This window comes from Hirundo rustica, chromosome 3 (assembly GCF_015227805.2).
Source record: "Hirundo rustica isolate bHirRus1 chromosome 3, bHirRus1.pri.v3, whole genome shotgun sequence".
Taxonomy (NCBI): domain Eukaryota; kingdom Metazoa; phylum Chordata; class Aves; order Passeriformes; family Hirundinidae; genus Hirundo; species Hirundo rustica.
In genome coordinates, this window is record NC_053452.1 from 98363134 (window position 1) to 98385542 (window position 22409).

The following is a 22409-nucleotide window of genomic DNA, read 5'->3' on the forward strand; positions in this document are numbered from 1 at the left end:
TTTTTGTTTAGAAAACTATTTAGAATGTACATTCATTTTCATTTAAAATAAACAAAAATATGTTGTAATTCAAAAAGGTTGTGAAAATAAAATTTACATAAAATCAAGCACACATTGCTGTCAATAAATATCATGAGAAATCTGAAAAATTTTAAATAGTTGAAAGGTTAAAGAAATGTAAAAATATGAATGGAAACGAGAAAAACATTTTCCATCTCCTTTCCCAAGCAAACAAAAAATTACAAGAAAACATGCAAAAAAATTTTCATTAACAAACTTCAGTAACTTCACTTAATCACAAAATCTAGTCATGAATAGGCTGCTACCATAAGGTAAGACAGGCTGCAGACAGTCCTTTATGTAAAAGCAAATGTCAAAAGAAAAGCTCTGATATTTAGTTGTGGACTCCCACTTTTCACATAGGCATTTCCTAAATCCATGTTTGATGAGCTTCTCCAGTTATAAATTCTGTAAATTCCCTCTGGAGCAGTGCAGAGTGTGCTTCATGAAAATGTCATCTGCCAGCACTGCAATTACTCACACTCCAGCAATCATGTGCACAATGCAGAATGGGTCGAATTCAGGTGAGAACGAGAACCAGCAATCAAGCCTCTGGAATTGAGAACAAAGCCATTTTCTTTCATTTGCCATCAACACAACCATCAAGGCCTTAATTACAAGGCAAGTGTCAAGCCTGGCTGCTGCAAGGCTTATTATTATACAGCTCAGCTTCAAATCAGTTTTGTATTGATGAACTGCAAAATGAGGAAGCCAGCTTAGCCCCACAAGAAAAGAAACAGGGACTAACTGATTATGTGACTGGCAGGGAAAAATAAGGACATATAAAAATACATTTTTAGATAGTAAAAGAGTGAACAGTACACCTAAAATCTTTCTATAAACATATTTTCCAACCCAGTAGCCAATGTGGGTGGTCTGATAACTTAGAAGATACCTTCTTTAGTTGAGATCATTGTATTATCCACAAAAGACACTGCAGAAAGTCTCTCTTTAGGTTATTCTGTTTTTCAGACATTTGCATTTCTGTTTTTCTGTGAGTGTTCTCATTGTCCCCTTATATCTGATTGCTTGTCTTTACCTTGAAAATAGAGGTATTAAGAGAACTGTATACACATTCACAAGCCCCTGCCCAACAAATATCTATTCACATTAGATTAGTTGTCTCCATATTGAACAGCAGATGAGAAACCATCTTTTAGTTAGCAACAGGATTTATATATGTTGATTCAACTGAATTATCATTAAGTACTGTATTGTAATCATGAGCCAAATGTCCCCTCTTTTACCATTTCCTATATAAAACTTTTAAGTATGAATAGTCATGACCAAACTGTTAGGAGGAGGCCTGGATTTGGAAATGGCTGTTGATACGGTATTACCGTTATCATAAGTGTTAAACCTTGTTTTGCCTTTTGATTTTTTTAAATACATATTTTGACTTAGGTTCTGCATGTCTTACATAACCACAGAAACACATGATAGCTCTTGGTCTGCCTTTTCAATATCTAAAATGAATATGCACACATATTAGAGAGAAGACCACTTAGGTCATTAGAACATTTTACTGTCAGTTTTAAACATTTAAGTGACCATCCATAGCTCTTCCTTTACCCATTGCCCAATCCAGAAGCTATATAACATACATTTTTCCTCTTGCAACACACCATGTCCTGAAAATTTCAATGGCTCATGCTTCAGCAAGATATTAAAGAATTTGAAATCAATGGCATGAGAAAATAAATATTAACACAAAAGGAAACAAAGGGACATGACAGCAGCAGACACATCTCATTTGTCATTCACTTTCACTGGTGATAAGCTGGATTTGTTTCCATTGGATATACAGCTATATACAATACATACAAAATTAAATACTAAAAAGTTAAGAAATAACAGTGATTTACCTACTGAAAAACTTTTGATTTTGGAAACATAAAGAAAATCAAAAAAACAAAAAAATGCAACCAACTAAAAACAAAACAAACCCAACAAAATAACAGATTAAAAATTGATGATTTTTGGTTTTAAGAGGCATAAAAGTAATCAGGTTTCTATGCCATGTATTTGAAACATACTCAGGTAGTTTCAATAGAGTTTAGGAAATTTTACAGTATCTATCTGCATGTTTCGAGATCTAAGTATTTTTTAACACATTGATTTCCATTGAAGGACGAAGTACTAAACAGATAATTCCCATTCTGCCATTAAAATGCTCTAGATACAGGATTAGCGTAGACAATTCATAAAAGCTTTATTACTTTCAATTTTCTTCAGGATTAGTTCTATTATTTGTAGTTCTATAACTTCTTCCCTCCAAGGAATTTTAAAAGTCCACCACATTAATTTCCATTAAGTACCATCTGTTTCATTTAGAAAGAGGTCTTTATCTCTTCTGATCAACTTCAGGATCTAAATCAAAAGATATATTTTTGTACCACAAATACGCATACAAGTGTCTTAGAAATAGCTGACAGAACAACGCTATACTTCATCAGTGTTAAAAAAAAAGTAAAAGAAAGAAACTTTTAGGCCTGTTTGTTATTGAGTGAACCTGAACACAGAGAACAGCCAAATACCAAGGACTGTTTATGTCACACAATGTGCTGAAAGAATTTGAAATGTACCTAAGTAGAAGGATTACTGAAAAATGTCATCCACACATACTGTTTAAGAACCCCATGCTTGCGTATCCAGATCAGAAGACTGATGCATTACATTTGAAATCTAAAACTGAAAAACGTTTAGGCAATTGTTGGAGGAAGCATTGGTAAGTATATGGAAAATATCGAGGTTTAAAGACTAAGAAAAATGGAACTGGTACCAATGACTTATTAGAAGTTTATTGGCACAGTTTGATGTCCTTCATGTGGTTAGACTGCAGTATCTGAAATCCTTTGTTTTTTAAGGGCAAGGAAAAGGTACTTTTGTCATATGCTCTGTATACGCAGATACCCAGATATCTTACCACAGAACTGAACAAGTTTGAAGAATAAAATGGAAAGTAAAACAGATACTGGTGACAGACCATTCTGTGGAACCCATCTCTAAATGTCCTTTCAAAGCAAACAATTCTCCTAATAATATAGATTATTTACATAACTAAGTTAGTATTTTTCTAAATAAACCCTTTAAAAAAGTGAATTGAAATTTTCAGATGTAGCCAAATTATTCAGAAACCTACATTATTCTCTTCAAATGAATTTAAGGTCTTACAAAGAGCACAATAGAATAGATCCATACACTAAATTGTAGTGATTTCAGAAATACTCCTGTTTTGAGAGACCAAAAAGAGAGGACAGCAAGAAAATAAAGGAGCAACATAAAATATTAATATAATGGCGTAACTGGCATTCTTACATATTCACTATCACATGCCTTGCTTTTCTGTACAGGTGTGTGTCTTGGGTTATGTAACCAAAAAATACGTATTCTATTTCATGTGTTGAAAGCTGTTGGGGAGTTGTTTTTTTTTTTCCTCATCTCTTGTGACTCCAGGGAGGAGGGGGGTGGATGCCTTCTGATAATGGCCCAGCCATTAAAACCAGGTGGGACAGTGTTTCTCATCTCTTTCACCACCCCTCTATCCTCCAGGTGGATATCTTCTGATAATGGGCCATTAGGGCCCACCAATGACATGACACATTCCATCATCCCATTGTGAGATGCTCCACCCAGTGGGGGAGGAGCCAGCTGTTCCTAGCTAGATAAAAACTGGGACTGAAGGGTACAAGGCATCCAGTTTTTCCACTGGATTCCCAGAGGAAGACTGGACTCACCTTGCCACCACCAGACTTTCCATAGGACCATCTCTACTCCACAGAACTACATCTGTTACTCCAGGAGGATTTATTTGGACTGCTTCCAACACCCTGACCAACAAGGTGTCAGGTTGTATCCCTGACTGTGTCAGGGTTTTTCCAGGATTTTTGTTTGCTTGATTGCTTGCTTTTTTGTACTACTGCATTTGTATTTCCCCTTTTATTTTTTTTTAAATATTCCTAGTAAAGAACTGTTACTCCTATTCCCATATCTTTGCCCGAAAGACTCTAATTGCAAAATTATAATAATTTGGAGGGGAGGGGGTTTATATTCTCCATTCCAAGGGAAGCTCTAGCTTACCCTGGCAGACAACTGTCTTTTCAAAACCAAGACAGTGGGCCTCCTTTCAGAGCTCAAGTTTTTCCCCTCTATCCTCAGCAAACAAGAACAGTGTTTTCTTCAGAAGCAATAGACTTCTACTCTGTACATATGTTGAAAGAACTACATGAGACAACTGCTTCTTTGAAGTTCATTTATAAATATATTTGTAGACCATTCAATTTAGAGGGTTCTCCACATGTTTGCAATTAAGCCATTGCCTAAGAATCTTGCCAGAGTGACAGAACAAGTGCAAGACCCAAACCACTACCTTCTGAACTCTGACAGTACAATACTGGTTATCTCTGACGTCCAACACACAGAACATTCTTTCAAACAGCATCACCTGTTAAAAAAAAGTAATTAAATGCTTTTGAATATATGTAATCAGAAGTAGTTCTCCAGCTAAACAGTATAGTGAACAAAAACAAACAAAACAAACAAAGCCAAACTTCTTTTAACAAAAATTTAGTACCTTTCATATGAATCAACTTATTTTTAAACTTAGAAGTAAACAGGCATACTTGGGGAAGGAAGGGAAGGGAAAACTTCTCTGTGTAATTTGAGGATACCACCTACAAAAAATCCAATGGAATCCTACTTGCCCACATTAAAATTGCCACTATGTCAGGAAAAAAGCCCAAAAACACTTATATTGAAAAGGACAGCTGCTGTTCTAAAAATAATTTTCATGTATGTGTTGTTTACAATTATTGCAACAGTGTATTCCTACAGTTAGGACTGCACCAATATCCACTTGGAAGGCAGCAGAAAATCATACTGAATACAGAGGAATTGCAAGCCAACACTTCTCATGAGCAAAGGTTTGCATATACTTGTGTGAGCTCTGACTTTTCTAAACTTGAGTTTTATCATCTAATGTACCTGAATAAAGAAAAACTTATTAGTTGTTAAATTTACACAGGAATTCACAAGAAAATAAAATAAAATATAAAAAAATAAAAAAAAAAGTATTAACAACCTTAATTGTTTGTGGAAGTTTTCAAGAAACTGCAAGATATTTGGAATTCACAAATACAGACTTAGGAAAAATGGAGAAAATGGAGAAATCTATAATGTGTTACTTTAAATTGTTTGAAGGGCTTAACACAGATTTAATTCTAAAAGCTTGTGGTGATTACACACAGCTTGTGCCTGAGTGCCTCAGTGGTGTGTAGTCAGACACAGACGATGCTGAGTTCCTGAGATGACTGTTACCATTTAAAAGGCGAGATCCTGTTATGACTTCTTACGGTGGACAACAAAGCCTACCCAACACTTTGGACAGTCTTGGTTATTCCGTACTCTCTAGCTGTTAGACAAAGGGGCAACAAAAATCGATCCTCTGGAGAAAATCTTGGTGCCATCAGTTAGTGAATAGCATCACAAAGATGGAGCAATGCTACCACTTTGGAGAAAAGTTGACATAAATTCATCAAAGTGACTGAGATACTGAAGTTTCTAATTTATCCACCAGGCTCATTCAGTCAAGTCCCATTCATAAATTTTTATAAGTATTTTACGGTCAAAATGGATCTTTACATGATAGACCTCAAAAGCAGTTCTAATTCCAAAGGTCAAAATTTTAGTATGCAGTTACTGCATGGACCAGAAATGTGTCTATCATATGGAGGTTTGTATATAAGTCTTTGTTATTTTTTTCCCATTCTTTTCTTGACCAATTTCTTATTTTACAGTAGCTGATGAAAGCTTAACCATTTACCTCAGTACACACAAGACTTGGACTTCTCTTTATAAAAAGCCTGATATGCATAGCAAAACACATCTGCACCTTCTCCTCTACTCTCACTGTTAGATGGTACAAATTCAAGAGAAACCAATACACCCTAAAATAGGAGAGCATGTTAGGTCTATCTCTCTGATTTGAGTATCAGAGCATGGTAATTTAACATACTCACTTATTTCAAAACTGGTAAAAACAAACAATAACTCCAGAGCAATACAAGCAGTGCTGATATCCCTTCTGCACAGGTGCTACCAGATAAACTTTGACAGGTTCAGTGGGACTACTGTCCCAGAGAATACAGGCAGATGTGACCGTAACTATATAAATTCTTTTTCTTGCAGTATTTTCTCTCACCTCATGGTATCTTTGATTACATAATTTTATAGCTAGACAACAAGAATTTGAAAATCTGCAAAGACTGAAAAACTCTCAATGATCATTGTTTGTGACCTTTAATAGTGGAAGATAATGCAAACTGAATACTTATCCATAGCTTTATATGGACATAAAGTAACCATTTCCCCTCATGTTATTTGAAATCAATATTGGCAAATTTCCCAGTTTTCCAAATTTGTTACTTCATAGTTCACTATCATCTACTGACATTGCATATATCTTTCTTCTTTGTTAAATCATTCTCTTGACTCAGAGATCTGCATAAATAGAGCTACACAGGAAAAAAAAAAAAGTGTATGGGTTCATGTAAAGTGCAACATAAGGTTCATGTTTCTCTACGCTATCAAGTAAAAAAAAAACCATGGGTAAGTTTCAGGCTTTGTTTCTGACAAAAATGTCTTTCTCAGACCTCCAATTTGGATTATTGGAGGTAGAACCACTGCTATGCTTATCTAAGGTATATAATTTCATATTAATTCTAGCTTATACCCATACATTTTCACCTTTGTACTTCTGGAGAAACAAGTTATTTTGCAATTGATTTATTTCAGGAATACATATACCTGCATCTTCTTTTGTTTCTATAGGAAGTGACATGCTTCTAATTGTAAAAGCATTTTCATTTTAAAGCTACCTCTTATAAGAGAGTCCATCCATTCAGCCTTTTATTCTTCATCCTCTACAAAGTACAGAAATATCTAGATAGAAGAACTAATAAAAATATAATTTGTTTTGAAATCATTATGATTACATCATTATTTCTTGAACAGAAAAAACCCACAATCTATTTTTAGGAAAAGTCAAACTCAGGATAAATCCAATGGACTTCCGAATTTCTGGACTTCTTGTCTGTGAAAGCTTCTTTTTCCTTGATCTTTCCTGTTTGATCCCTGGTTTTGTCAAATTGAACAATTCCAAAACAACAGCAGTTTTGACAGCATCTGACTGGAGATTGGAGAGACGACATACAGTTCAAATTGCACATGAGCAGTAAAGTCAGCAACTGGCACCACAAGCGGGCTTTCACAGAGCAGAAGGCAACAGGACAGGAAGGGTGCTCATAGCAGGCCTCATCAGAAAGCTGATGCTCTCTCTTGTGTCGTCTTTCAATTATGCATAGCATAATCCCTGAAGACAGAAAATTTTGGTAATCCGTTATGAGGATGACAGACCTAACTGGTCTAATCTCTACCCTAAAAGAAGTGTCAGAAGGATGAACATTCTCCAATCAGCAGAGAAACACATTTTCATTACTTAAAGAACAACATTTTGTGAAAATTGAATAAAACCAGATTGGTTTTAGGGATAGGAAGCAGGTACCTTCAGCACACAGGAATTATGAGTTCCTCTGTCTGCACAGGGGAATTTACTATGGCAAATTCAACTTCATTGTTCTTCATCCAGTTGTGAACACTCAGCAGCAGAATTGACAAATTAATGAGAAAGTCTCTTATGAGATACAAGGACCAGTACATTTTATGGAGGCACTCTGATGGCTCTTGTTAAATAAGGTACCACCATACATCACGTGTTATTGCTAAGAAGACTGGTAGAGGAGTCTAGTACAGGATGAAGAACACAGACATAAACTAATGAACTATGAATTTCTATGAAATAGCTGGATGGATGAGGCAGATTAGCCTCTGACCAATTCAAAGGTATTCTGATTTGAGAAATACTTTTTTCTTTGATTTGGTCAACATAAATAGTGATTTCTATCATAAAACTTAGAAGTTGCAAGAGCAGTTCTTGTAAGTCGTTTCAGTGGTATTAAGTGGCATCTATGCAAAAATGAGATATATGCCTGCTTTAGAACAGTGGATATCAGTCCAAGAAGTCTTGTGAAAGATACCAGTAGAGAAGAAACACAAAACAAAAAGAATACAACCAGTTGTCAACTCTCTGGAACAAAGCAGTGGATATTTTAGTCAGGAACACTACCGATGCAACAACAATTTTTGGCATATGTCAAGAGTTTACACAGTCACAGATCAAACTGTATTAAAAAAATGTGCATTTGGTCATTTACTGCTTCCAAAGTCCCAATTTAACAATTTCATCAATACAGTTTCTCAGGCTAAATCAGAGGTAATAACTTAGAACTTCTTTGCCTACTGTGATATGACATCATTCATCACACTACCAGCCTAGGATGGGATTACCTGCTGGGAATGAAGTGTCAAAGTAATCTTCAATGTTCTGATATCACACCCTATAGCAGAAATTTTAAGATGTGAAATCTCTGGGAATAATCCCAAAATCACTGTGACTCTCTGCAGGGCACAGGAAATCTCCTTTTTCTAAGCGTAGACAGGCAATTTCATAAAGAGATATCTTTATGAAATTTTCTAATACCAACATTTCCTTTAATATTTCCTTCTTTTCACAAGCTCACTTTTTACATGATCAGAAAATCACATTTATTTGGGCTTAAAGAGACCTCCCTTATCCATTCAGGGTCAATACTGAAGCCAGACCAGGTTGCTCAGGGACTTTTGTCAGCTGAATCTCAAAAACCTTCAAGGATAAACATCTACAGCTTCAAAGGGCAACCTGCACCAGTGCTGGCTTCCCCTGTTCATTCTTGAATCATTTTGTACCCACAAAGCTGAAACATGATAGATCAGCCTGTGATCAAGCTTTTGTTTGCCCACTTCAATATAGACTTCATGTTTGGTTTTTTTTAATATCTAGATTCAATTAATTTGTTATTAAAATCAGGATTTCATAGTAATACGGAGATAATATAGTTGTAACATGCAACTGTCACAATATATTACCTTTGTTTGTTGGGAGAGATCTTTTCCAACTCAAATGTTTCTATGGTTCTATGAAATTTTGAGGAATACAAGTAACTGGAACTTCTTGAACCAGCTAAACAACAAAATCAAGAGCAAGGGAATTAAGTAATTTATAGCACTCTTATTAAACTTTGTTTTTACTTCTGACTTGATTTAACAGAAAGATAACATACAGTAGTACTGAAAAAACACTGAACTGACTTCAATTACCTGATGATGATGGTGATGATTATATTAGAATTTCAAAACCTCTCCTGTCAGGGTGCAATGTTACTTTACTGCCTGCACTATCAAAACTGATTAAATCTGTCATTATATATTTTTATCAATGGAATAGATTGTTCAGAAATTATAAAAGGGTCAACTCATTCATCTGATTCAGGTTTTTTTTACAGTCAATGAAAAGTTATCATGAAAGATGATTCAGAAACTGCAGCAGATACTAATATAAGAGAAGAATCTTATTTCAGAGTGCACACTGGATGGAGTCTATCAAAGCAGAGCCAGAATTTCCACAAAAATATTGTTTTCTAGGCTAGGGGATGGTTTTTTAAACCTCAGGTAAGTTTAACTTTTCAGTTGTTGCTAGTAAATCTGTAAAACTAACGTGTTTGAAAATATAAAGCGGCTTCTGTGGAGTAGTCATAAACATACTGGAAAGTCTGTTACACTCCTGTTCAGGCCATTACATTTCCTTTCTAGAATGGGTTTTAGAATAACTCACTGGGGCATAGGACTGTTGTGTTAGAGAGGAAGATTACGGCAAACAGCCATGCTATAGTTCAAGGCTTTTATAAGCACTCGGCTTTTCAGCATCTTAGGTAGCTTCTCAATGCATTCTGAAATGTTATGTGCTTCTCTGACCACTCACAAGTCAACCAAAATAGTCCTTGCTCATTTTCACAGGGAAAAAATTATGAAGCCAGACTTGGTGAAAAAAAAAAAAATTAAAAAAAAAAAAAAAATTAGATGATCAAACTGAAAATTAAGACCCTTATATTTGAGGAAGCAATGCAACACAGTAATTTGCAACTGCAGGTAGCAAATTCTCTTACCCAAATTACACATTTTCTTGTCAAAATGGTGTGTTCATTTACAAATTTTATAAACAGTATCCAAGCCTTTTACTGGTTGTGTATTAGTCCCCTGCTCAGGGTTGAACTTACTCAGCTGTGGAACATGCCTTCAATCAAATCAGTGCCACTGACTGCTAATGAAGAAATGTGCTCAACCCTAAGCAAAGCCTACCGAATTCAGAATTTACCTGCATCTGCAGCTGGCTTGTTGGAGTCTAGGGCATTCCTTTAGTTGCCCTGGAGGGTTAGAGACCTGGGCAGGGGGGTCTGGGACCCCAGCCCAGAGCCCAGGGCTCAGAGAAACACTAGATTTGATTTCAGTCCATGGGAGAGGCTTCTTGCACTGCAAGAAGCATTGCAGGCCACAAGAGTGTGAAAAATAGTAGTTTAGAATATCAAAGGGTGAAAAAACAGTGGGTTTGGGATTCTTAGCATTGAAGTGAATGGGGCAAGATGGAGAATTTAGGGCGTTGTCTCTTTCTTCTTCCTTCTTGTTCCCTCACTCCATTTCTGCAGTGACGTTGGCACAAAGTAGTTAGTGAGGATTGGGTCAGAGTAGAGATGACCTTTTTAGTAATAGTGATAGACATTGGTAAGAAATAGTAAATAAAAAATACGTAACAATTAGTATAAAAGATAAAGACAGCCCAGAGACAGGGGGAGTCACCAGATATCCGAGCCGCAGCAAACATCTTTTGGACACTGAGAAAATTATAAGATAAGAACTAATAAAGGAAGCATGTAACCTTGAAGACTCCATCTTTTCCTGCATTTGGCACAGAGCTTTGCAGAGGGCCAGAACTCTAAAACCACGTGAATGCCGGGGAATTTGAACTCCAGAGAAAAGGAGCCCCTGACAACTGGCGTCCCTAAAATGAGTAGAGACAACTGCCGTCCCTAAAAAAGCAGAAACAACTAGCACTCCAAATAAAACAAAAACACTGGCTATACCCATAAAGGGTAAAACCCCACCATCTTTATCTGGACTGTGGACTATAGCAACTTACGTGGAAGCTACATCAGAACATGGATGGCAAGAGATCTCCTAAGATGAGACACTGGCTTGGTTTTAATTGCTTCCAACCAGTGAGGTTGTGTTAATAAAAATGGGGGGGGGGGGAACGGGGGACAAAAAAAACCAACAAAAAAACAAACAAACAAACAAACAAAACACAACAAAAACCCAAAAAAACCCTATCTATCCTTTGTTTTTTAACTCCAAGTCCAACCAAAGAAAGTCAAACACTTTTTGTTTTCTTTTCAATGCATGTATTCAGTTTCAGGCCAGCCAGTTTTTATACGAGAATACAAGTATATGGACATGCTTCTTACTTTTGCTCAAAAACCTAGAAATAAACAGCAAGTTCATGCAATTTAAATGTGTGCCTTTAAATAAAACAAAACTGCAGGCTTCTTTTTTGAGGTGGATTTGCTTTTTAATAACTGGCAGGTAGAATCTGACTTAAAATCAGACACAACAACTTATTTTCAATTACCATAACCTCAGAAAAATGAATTTTCCTTTGTGTCCAACCCCACCAGCACAGTGAAAGTTCCCACTCCAACCTGACAGACAGGCCATCATAGAGCCCAGATGCCAAGCTGCTGCAAACAGTCATCCAACAGCAGCAGCTGGCCCCTTAGCGGGCACCAACGGCAGTGAAGCTGACAACTCTGAAATTACCCAGGGGTCTATCATGTAGTCATGCTGATAGCTGAGTTGACTTATTCTACTCAGTGCCCTTTTTCTTTGACTTACCTTTGATCCTGGGATATTTGCATATCATTATGTGCCTGAGAAAAAGTTCCTCTGTAAATCTCTTATGAGCCCTGTGTATTTGTGCTTTCTTAAAGTATGAGGTGGTACCACATGAAGAGAGAGTCCTGATGTGCATTACTTGAGATGTTGGCTCGAGATAACTTCTCCCACCACTTACATAACACACTCAGCTTTGGTACAAACTGATAGGTGATACTCTGGGAAATCACGCAAGATCTAAAAGCAGCCCTATAAATGACACAAGGCAGAACTGCAGGTACCTTTCAACCTACCTATTAATGTGTTAGTCTCCCAAGAAGGCTAACTTTACTCTTCCCTTCCATCCTGATTACCACAGTCATTAGCACAGGTCTACAGCACAGCCAAATCCCAAAGAGTCAGAGAGCTGACACTCCAGGAGTTTGGAAGGAGGGGATGAGAGCAATGAAGAGAAAGGCTACAAGCTAGCCAGCATAGTAGGAACAGGGACTGGGGCAAAAATAAAAAAGCCCAAATGCTGGTGACATAAGTTCAAGGGGCATTATTGACAAGCCCAGCTCCTAGGAATTCATCTAGCCTCCAAAAACCATTCATCCCTAAGTAGCATATATTACCTTTAAGAAAAACGTGTATTGTTGTTTCTAGACTCCCTACATCTCTCCTGAACGTTATGTGTCTGTAACAATCTTCTACTATAATATATTTCATCACAATGAAGCAGTGACCCTCTTTTTGTTCCTTAAATATGTCTGTTCCCAAGTTTCAGATGTTAGCAGCTCTATAGTAATTTTTACTGTGAAGTTTCCTTTCATTTTTTTTAATGCCAAAAGATGTAGCATAACTACAGAAACTCAAATCTAATTATTCTTAAATATGGAATTAATTACCCCTAAAAAAAGGTTTTTTATTATTATTTTTAAACTGTTTAGGCAAATAAAAGATTATAGGGTACATTACAAATTCTAGAACATGTTCAAAATGAGATCTTTCCCAGATTCTCCTATTCAGCAGCACTGAAGCTGGCTCCAGGACAGACCCAACAAAACTGTAATCAGTTTAACTAAATCTGATGGCTATTCACAAATCATAAAGTGCCTCCCTTCTAATAACTCTGAAGCAAATGTTGGGCTCACTGAACTTTGGCCGCACAGAGAAAATGATACACTACACCTGTATCGGAATAAATCCTGTTGTGCATGTAAATACACTGATTTCCACTGCAAGACAGAATACAAACTGCTAATTGCAGGGTTCACCTTGTACAAGCCAACACCTACTGCAGCATTTCAGACGCTACACTAGCTCTTCTGCCATGAGTACGAGCCAAAGGAAAGCAGGAGCCTGTTTTTCCTGGGGCCTTTACGAGCTTTGCCTTTTGTCATAGCCTGATGGGGATGCTGAAAGGCAGTACAAAGTAGAAATTCATGCTTGTACATATGTTGTGGGACACGGAGTAACAGTGATTGACCTGCTTCCTTATTTGGACTAAGTATTAATTGTTCCAAAAATGTGGGCCAGATCAGAACAAAGATCAGAACAAAGATAAAGAGATGGTTATAATCATTTTCAAGTAATCCTCAAATTTGCTTTGCCTTTCTTAGAAAACCAAAGAGAGCAAGATTCCAAATCAGAATGTAGCAATATATGCCTTGATTTGGCATACATTGCTACATTTTCAAAACAGCAGATCAATACACATGTGAAGTTCACATTCACAAAGTCTGAAAATTTGTCCTTATCTTTGTGCTATTATTTATTTTCTGTCATGAAAAAAAACATGGCATCATCTCAGCGGTGAGACTATTACAACTCAAAGTTACTGAGCATCAAGTTACAGCTAGAAAATTTTACATAAGTAAAAAAATTACAAAATGCAACAGATTCCATAGCTGGACCATAAAATAGAATTTCTCATCATGAAGTGTCAGGGTTTGAAAGTACAGTATTGAAATCACTGCTAAAAGGCCAATCAGAAAATACTTGAGAAGTTTTACAAGTATGTGATGCTTTTTTCAGCAGTGTTGAGTCAAAAAACATTGAATAAAATTTCAAATAAATCTATCAAATCTACTACATCATCAAATGAAATGTCTTTTGACATCTCTCTTTACCCTACCCTAGCTTTTCCCAAAGCTAGCTACAAAATGTTTTATTCCTTCTTTTCTGTAGCTGCTTTTTCCCTTCCTCCCAAGCACTCTTGCTCCTCCCTCCCAGCAAATTCTTATGTCACCTCTTGACCAGCTCTGTCACTACAGTTTTGTTCCCAGAGCAAGTTCCCATTACAAGCAACTTGCTCCTTTTTGGTGTTTTTTGTTGTTGTTGTTTTGTTGTTGTTGGCTTGTTTTGATTTGGGTTTTTTTTTTTCTTTTCCTCTTACCTGTTTGATCTAGTCATACTGGCTGGAGCAAATCAGATCTGTCAGTCAACACCCTTTCACACACATCCTTATCCAAAAGCCTTAAAAAGACATAATTTCCAAGGAATTCTACCTGTGAATAACAAAACTTCCATCCAAAATTTATGGCCCACTGCTTCCAGTGACTTGGACATTTTCCATAATGGGGGCTTTCCTATGCCCAATTACAATATATATTCTTCTGGTGTAAAGCTGAGCTGGAATAGTTCTGCTACGGGCAGACAGGAAGATTCATCAAGTTCTTTAGAGATAGAATAATTACTCTATTTGTACTGCATTCGAATTTGTGATGCAAATAGACACCGTATATCATCAGAGCCTGGGAAAGCACCTGAATCACTCTGGGAACCTCTGGTTACTATGCATGTTATTAGGAAATAAACAAACATAACTCCACAGACACAAATCTCACTTTCAAGGCACTTACAATCTTCAGCTCATGACAGAGGCAGTTTTACCCTATCCTAATTTGTGCTAGCTCTATGCAAAATCCTTTCAGAAGAGAGATCTCTTTGTAAAATGAACAAAAATAGCAAATAATCCCATACTGGCCAATTCATACACCTTAGACTTCCTTGGGCTCAGACCTTTGACACAGCAAGATACAGAAGTCCTGAATGCCAAATGTAAACACTCCTCCTTCTGCAACATACAACAACTCTTGCCTGTGCTTTACATTGCCAAAGGTAGTTGCTCATTTTAATGAGTTTTTCTTCTTTGCTTTCTTGGGATAACTTTGAACCTAAGCAGAACAAACCCTTGACTTACACAAACAGCGCCTGCAAAAAGTTGAAACACCTGTTTGTATATTCTGATTAAAGCAAAAAATCAGCATTATCTACCTCAGCATTATCCCCAAGGAGATGGATAGTTTAAGAAAGATTATAGAAGCTAGACATACTAATGATGAAAATTTTTCTCTGGCAAGAGTTCCCAGCTTTCAAATCTTGCCGTATGTTGTCTCTGGACTTGGAGATCTACGTCTTTACTCTCCTGAATACTGGTACTGTTGAACGTAATGAGCAATCAGTAACAAATATATCTTAGATTGAACACCAGTAGCAATGGAAACATAAAGAACATCAGTTACAGTAGTTTGAGAGAAACAGTACTGCAATAATTTCAACAGTCTGAAACAGTCTGAAAGCAGTCTGTTTATAGTGAAGGACGTACTGTATGAATCTAAACATTTTGAAATCTTTCTTGTGTGTAGAACAATGAGATTTGTCAATGTTTTTCAGTTGACCAACTCCTCATACCCTGAAAAAACACTACCTAAATAGATAATGCAAGAGCAGGAGTAGAATAGAACTAAAACAAATAATATATCATAAATTAACTACGATACTATACTAGTGTCAATTTTGCTTGTTCCGTGAAAAACACGTTTTCAGCAAAGTTGTCACACAACCTGTTTCTGGCAAAAAAACTGAATCCATACTTCCAAACCTATGTAACTCCATTAACACCTTGATTTTCACCTGCCATCAGTTATTATATATTTTATCTCCATCCATTGTAGGTAAAAATCCTGTGTCATATAATTTTGAATGCCCATAGAGTCTGCAGCAGTGAAGAGTCAATACCCTGTCCACATGCATGCTTCCAGTAATTCTTTTATTCAGGTATCACTAGGCAGATGTCCATACAGATCTTACAAATAAATAGGACCTCAGAAGATTTTAAGAAGAATGTCTTTCTATCAACATGAAGAGACAGAGCTCAAATAAAATAAAGAAGCTACGCAAGTAACAAACTAAGTTGCACTGCTTCACACTGATTTTGTGTCATTTAACTTCATAGCATGTATGCTTCTCTGAAAATAAAATCCATGGCCTCATTTCAACAACACAGGGCCAGACACATACTAAAGGAGATTTTATGTTAGATATGAATAATAACAAAACATCACCTTTTCAAACTGCCATAGACACACTTCTGGCCAGCTTATATAAATGGTGAAAACAATGGAAAACCCTATTCTACCTGACATTCCCTGTAATAAAGATTTTTAGCATAGTGGACAGTATCTTAATTTTAGGCAGACTGAAATTTGTCATTACACCATAGTTTGCAAGTACATCCACACATAGTTGTCAGCTGAAAATACAGGGAACAACATCCTAGAATTTAAGTACCATTGCTCAAATTTAACCATGATTTGCATCTTGTTTCCCAGACAAGCCACTAGAGGGTGAGACAATAGCAAAGTTGGTAAGAATTGAACAGGTCTGTCTCACGGCAGGCATTGCTGCGTGAGTCCTGCACAAGCAGGCAGAGCAGGCTGAGGAAATGAGCTCCGGTGGCAGCTTACCCACACCTCCTTCTGCAAGCTGAGACACAGACATCATAGACCACCACATAAGCAGGAACAGGAGTCTGATGGCCACACAGCAGTCATTTTACTTAATGTATTAGAGTTGAAGATTCACTGTAAGTGAAGACATTATTTCAGTGGATTGGTAATAGATCTCTCTCCTTCAAGCCACCAAGCAGCTGAGCAGGTGACTAATATCTAAACGTTGTTTGCATTTGATGCTAACACCATACTCAAGAGCTTCCTATAAAGCAAATAATTTAATGCTTTCTGGCTCTGCAGATGTTGCTGAAAACCTACATCACAAAGAAACCTTAGCAACATTTCTGTTAGCTCTAAATTCACCATATACTTCTACAGTAGTCTAATTTAAAAAAAAAAAATCCTGTTTTTTTATCTCTGTAAAATGAAATTCTCTCCTGGCAGAAGCAGGCACTATTGCACTGAACTCCAAACTGATATCAGAGTTAACTGTAGATGGTCTTGTAGATTCAAAATCTATCATATCTATCATGTATCATCATTTGATACAGCCCCTAGTATTCTGCATGGAACCAGACTGCACCACTCCCACTTACAGTTGTACCTAAAGAACCTACCATTTCTTTAATCAAAACTAGAAACCCGTAAATGTTAATTGATATTTTATATGTAACTCTACATTGCCAATTGCATATAGATGTTGCAGTTCAAAGGGAACCATAGGAAAATTTTGCAGAAGGAAGAATAGTCTCTGCAAAGTTACACAGTGCTACAGACACATTCTTGAAAGATCCATCCCTTTCAGAATGATGGTGAATGAACTGAAGCATTTCTCTTTGGGACTAACCACTTACCTCTAAGTTCTTTTATTTTCCATTCCAAGAGGAAAATTTATGTAAAGCCATCTTTCATTTTCATTTACAGTGAGACACATATTGGCATTCAGGAAACTTTTGTAGGCTTAGGTGGCATTGGACATGGAAAAGATAAACTCACCAAATTTCCCTCTCACCCCCTCACACCACAATTTGTTTTGTTGCACTTGTCCAACTAACAACAAAATTATGTTCTTTTACGGCTTTGCCAACACAGGAAGTTTCACAGAAATGATGACACTTGGAAACAACCTTTTCAAGAAAGTTAGCAAATGTTTTTATTTTCATAGTATTTCCATTCTTTTCTGCCTGTTGGAGGTTCTGTGCAATTTCTTCTGAAACTGGTGAGTTTCTTGTGGATTTCAACATAGGGGTTTTTTGGGGTTTTTTTGTCTTTTTTTTTAAGATACTATCTTTTCTTTATGCTGTTACTCTACTTAAATCATCACAATTTACTTATTAAATCAATTACTTTATTATTCTGTATCCTTTTTTTCACGTGTGGTCTCTAACTTGAAAAAACCCACACTCAAGACAGAGAAGAAAACAATTTCAAGGATGCTACAGACAGAGGTGGTGGGAACAATTATCTGGGATCTGTATGATTAGGAGACCAACTTGCATAGAGAAAGTGAGCTAAAAAGCAGGCTCTGAACCTGCATGATGAAATGGTGGAACAAATTTCACTGTCAACAAAGCAACAGTTTGCCATCCAGTAACAAATCTGCACTGGAGGTGAAGAACTCCTATCTGCACTTCCAGTGCTATTACCTGAGATGCACTTTTACTTACTCTTATTTTATGAAAGAATGATGCATCTGAATGTCTAAATGCACTAGCAGCATGACAAAAGCTATGTGGTGGCTCTTAGTAGCATGGAGAAGCATAGGAAAAGCAGCAGCAATGATTGATTAGAATCTTTATGGAACCATGTGCATGTGTATGCACACTCATTTTTCAAAGCTTTTCTGTCCTCATGCACAGAAATGTTTTTCATGTATATAGGTAAGGCAGAAAGCAAAAGAAGAAGATACATTTTACATCCTTAAGTGATACTATAAACCAGCTAGCAAAGTCCTACCTGGCATGCCCCCCAACTTAGAAGTTTTTAACTGTAGCCAGTAACAATTAAGAAGCTCAAGAAAAGGAAGATATGCATGTATGTACTGGTGATGTAATACAGGGGAAACAGACTTGTTTTCTAAGTAAATAAATTCACAAATTATTAATTTTTGAATTTCTGATGTTTTCTGCTGCCTAATGACTACAGCCTTGATCTTTTGTATGCAAGAGCCTACATTATATTCACAAACAGAAACCTTTATTTGTATCTATGTAGAAAATGTGATGCTACATCAACAGCAGGATGTAAGAGCCCCTGTCATCTGTAAATCCCTTTTCCTAAAAGCAAATCATGTAATATTCTTGAGTAGGGATGTGCCCTAGCCCTCTAAGGATGACAACTTCCCTTGCAGTTAGGAGCCACACTTTTATTTCTGCTGCTCTGGGTAACTGTAATTTCTTCCCCCGTTTATCTCCTAAAGTCGACTCCTGTAAATTATTCTTTAAAAACATTCGTTATCCTCAGTTTTAACTGGTGCTTGTTGTAACATATTATGAGGTGCTCTGCATGGCGGACACAGGGTAGGTGCCCACAGCACTGTTTGGTGGTAGCACACCATCACAATTTCTATATGCGAGGCCACCCTCACGATGAAGCTGCTGGGTTTCCTCCTTTGCTAGTGAGCTTTGCCAGAGATACAACCCCACACATCTTCTACAAATGCCTTTGTAGAACCTGGGAAGGAATTTGAAAAGGTCTAAAAACCCTGCCTGTTTGGCAGGAGCACAGGAGGCTCAGTGCAGGAGTTACACAGTGAGGAGTCCTGCCATAATAGCACTGCCCAGCACCACCAGCTGATCCTGCTGTTGGCAAGAGCATGCTGCAGGGGAAAAAGGGCTGCAATTAAACCAGAAGCACTGGGAGTACAAGTATACATATAAGCACCTACCTGCCAGAAATCTGAAGACTTTCAAATACATTGCACACAAAATTAGATAATAGAGCGAATGAAATGGCAAAGAAAGAGAAATGTTAAATGTGAATTCCAGAGAAATTCAGGACATACCAACACTGAGCTTGGGTACCTGTAAATATATATTCCTATGGTCTTCTATATTTACTAATTAACCTGGTTGCAAATATTCAGGATCAATTAATTAAAAAATAATTTTAAGATTAAATCTAATCCTTAAACAATATGACTGCAAGATCTTACAAACACTCATTTTTAATATATGGAAAAGACAGGACCTTGACCCTGGAGTTTGCCAATATTTGTGGCAGAGATTTCATCTCCAGTCTTGGACTCTGCTCAAAGAAGACAAACAAAAACAACAGGAAGCTTAATTTCACTTTAGCTGACTGAAATTAAAAAGAGCAGCCAGTCTGTTTTGGCTTACATCAGAAAATACCTCTGTGCATAAATGGCTGTTCTGGTCTTCCACAAAGACTACCTCTGCCTTTGACCAAAGGCAAACCACTTCTCAAGTTTTCTTACATATTTTCTTTACTATGTGAGAATCTAACATAAAGAAATAATAGCAGAAGTCATTCAAATTGCGGTAGAATCCCTACTCTACAAATAAACATTCCTCTTTATCTACGGCCACTCTGCTTGTATTTTAATTCAGCTTGTGGAATGTCTTACACAGTCACCTCTTGCAGCTTCTTTCAATCCTATGCATCTAAAAAGGTACAGCACACCACGTCTTCCTTGCATAAGTGAATTATGTGGGGATGACTTAAAAACCAGGAAGCATAGAGAGGATGGAGAGTGCTACCACATCTGAGTGCTAATTGGAATGTGATAAATATGCAAAAGCAGACTTTCTGCAAACACCTGTCTGCAGCATCCGGCAGCTATTTAATTTCCTACTCAGTAAAACTACAAGAGATTAAACCCTATCCCAGGCTGATCTAATATACATTTGGATTAAATCTGATCAAGACTTTTCCTATTTTCAGAGACACTTAACACAATTTACTTCCCAGGATATATTTCCTTTCTCTGCCATTTTTCATATAGACTTTGCAGACTTATTCATGTTCCCTAATAAAGCAATGGATGTCTAAAATCAGATATTCAGGCTAAAGTACTTTAAGGATAACACAGATTGCTATCTATACTTCAGAAGCAAGGAAGTTCTTGAAAATTTCTCTACTGATCTGACCTAAAACAAGACAGCTCTTCACACTAAGCTTGGCTCATGTATGTCCTCAGACTATGCATGTCACAAAGACGGCTGTCTGGTGAACGCCACAGGAAGAGTCATCTAAAAGCTTTCTTTACAGAGACTGGAGAGAGATACCATTATTGGGCTATATTAAGAGAGAGATCTAAAACTTTAGACAATTGGCACTAAATGAAAGCTTGAGTTGCAAAATATAGTTCTTTCTTAAAAAGTCACTTTGAGACAATTAACATACAAAAGGCAAAGGGATAACACTATATTACACAAAAATCTCACTCAAGTTACGGCTAGTTCAGTACAGAAATCAAGTCACACTGAACATGCCAACTTTCAGTTGGAAATCAAAGCCAGTGGCAGAACATTTTCACCACCATATAAAAATACTCTAAAAAAATATTCTTTAATAATTCTCATAACTGGTCTGTGAACAACACATTGTACTTTTTTTTTTCCTCTCTTCAGAGCAATTTGAAGAGAACAGTAAAGTGCTTTGGCTTACAAATCTACAGAGAATGAAGACAGTGAAAGCATCTGGAGCAAAATCTTATGAAAAGAGTCTGAGGGAGCGGGGATTGTTCAGCCTGAAGAAAAGGAGACTCCGGGGAGACCTCATTGGTCTCTACAACCATCTGAAAGGAGATTGTATTGAGGTGTGGGTTGGTCTCTTATGTCTCAAGCAACAAGATGAGAGGAAATTACCTTAAATTGAGCCAGAGGAGGTTCAGATTAAATATTAGGGGGAAAAAAAAAAATCAGTGAAAGTGGGGTTAGGAATTGGAGTAAGTTGCCCAAGGAAGTGGTGGAGTCACCATCTCTGGAAGTGTTCAAGAGGCATCTGGATATGGTACTTCAAAATACGGTTGATGGGTGATTATGGTGGAGCTGGGCTGACAGTTTGGCTGGATGACCTTGATGATTTCTAAAAAATTTGATGTTTCTTTGAAAACTTAAATGGCCAATTTAAAGTATTAACATTTCTTTTATCTTATTTCAACTTCACCTTCAAACTGCCATAAATGTGAATTGTCTCAAGGGTACATAAAATGTCTCTCTTTTTTCCTGTTTTTAGTTGGGTGTATGTCTGCAGTTTCTTTACAACCTTGGGTCTCAGTTCTAGTTTTGAAAATATAGGCACTCACTGCCTGGTACCTTGTCAGCTTGGCTAGGTGACTGAATAAATGAGACATATATAAAACTGTGCCTGCTTACATGTAGAAAAGCTACATCAAACCCTTTAAGAAAGAAAGTAACAGGTAAATAGAATACAACATCTTGCTCACACATGCACCCTTGGTATGCTAATACATCAGCAAAGTTTTGTCTCTTCACATTCAAAACTATTTTTCTTCCAAGGGGATTCAAAACAAACAGCCAGGCTTCTGTATGCCTGAGTTTCGTAGTTAACAACTATTCTACTACTTCATTAGAGTATGGAAATGCTTTTATAAAACTCGATTAATAGTGTAATTGGTGTAATTTTTGCATGTGCTCATACATTTCTTACTACATAAGAGGAATCTTTGATTTTCCAGATCACTCTGCAAGGCAATAGGAAAGCACAAAACTGCCCTTGCCACTTCTTTGGGAACACAAACTATCACATGCACTGTTTTTCCCTTAGAATCAG

The 22409-nt window shown here is 36.9% G+C and overlaps 1 protein-coding gene across 20 annotated transcripts in view; it reads right to left on the minus strand.

Moving 5' to 3' along the window:
- MYT1L (myelin transcription factor 1 like) overlaps positions 1 to 22409 on the minus strand; it is a 316913-nt gene that overhangs the window by 238779 nt on the left and 55725 nt on the right. Inside the window, exon 1 of one of the 20 annotated variants that reach the window (XM_040058846.1) lies at positions 6865 to 6883. The exons of the other annotated variants lie outside the window; for them this stretch is intronic. The gene's annotated coding sequence lies outside the window, so the exon portion shown is untranslated. Of the gene's footprint in view, positions 1 to 6864; positions 6884 to 22409 lie in introns of those variants that run through there. 20 annotated transcript variants of the gene reach the window in all.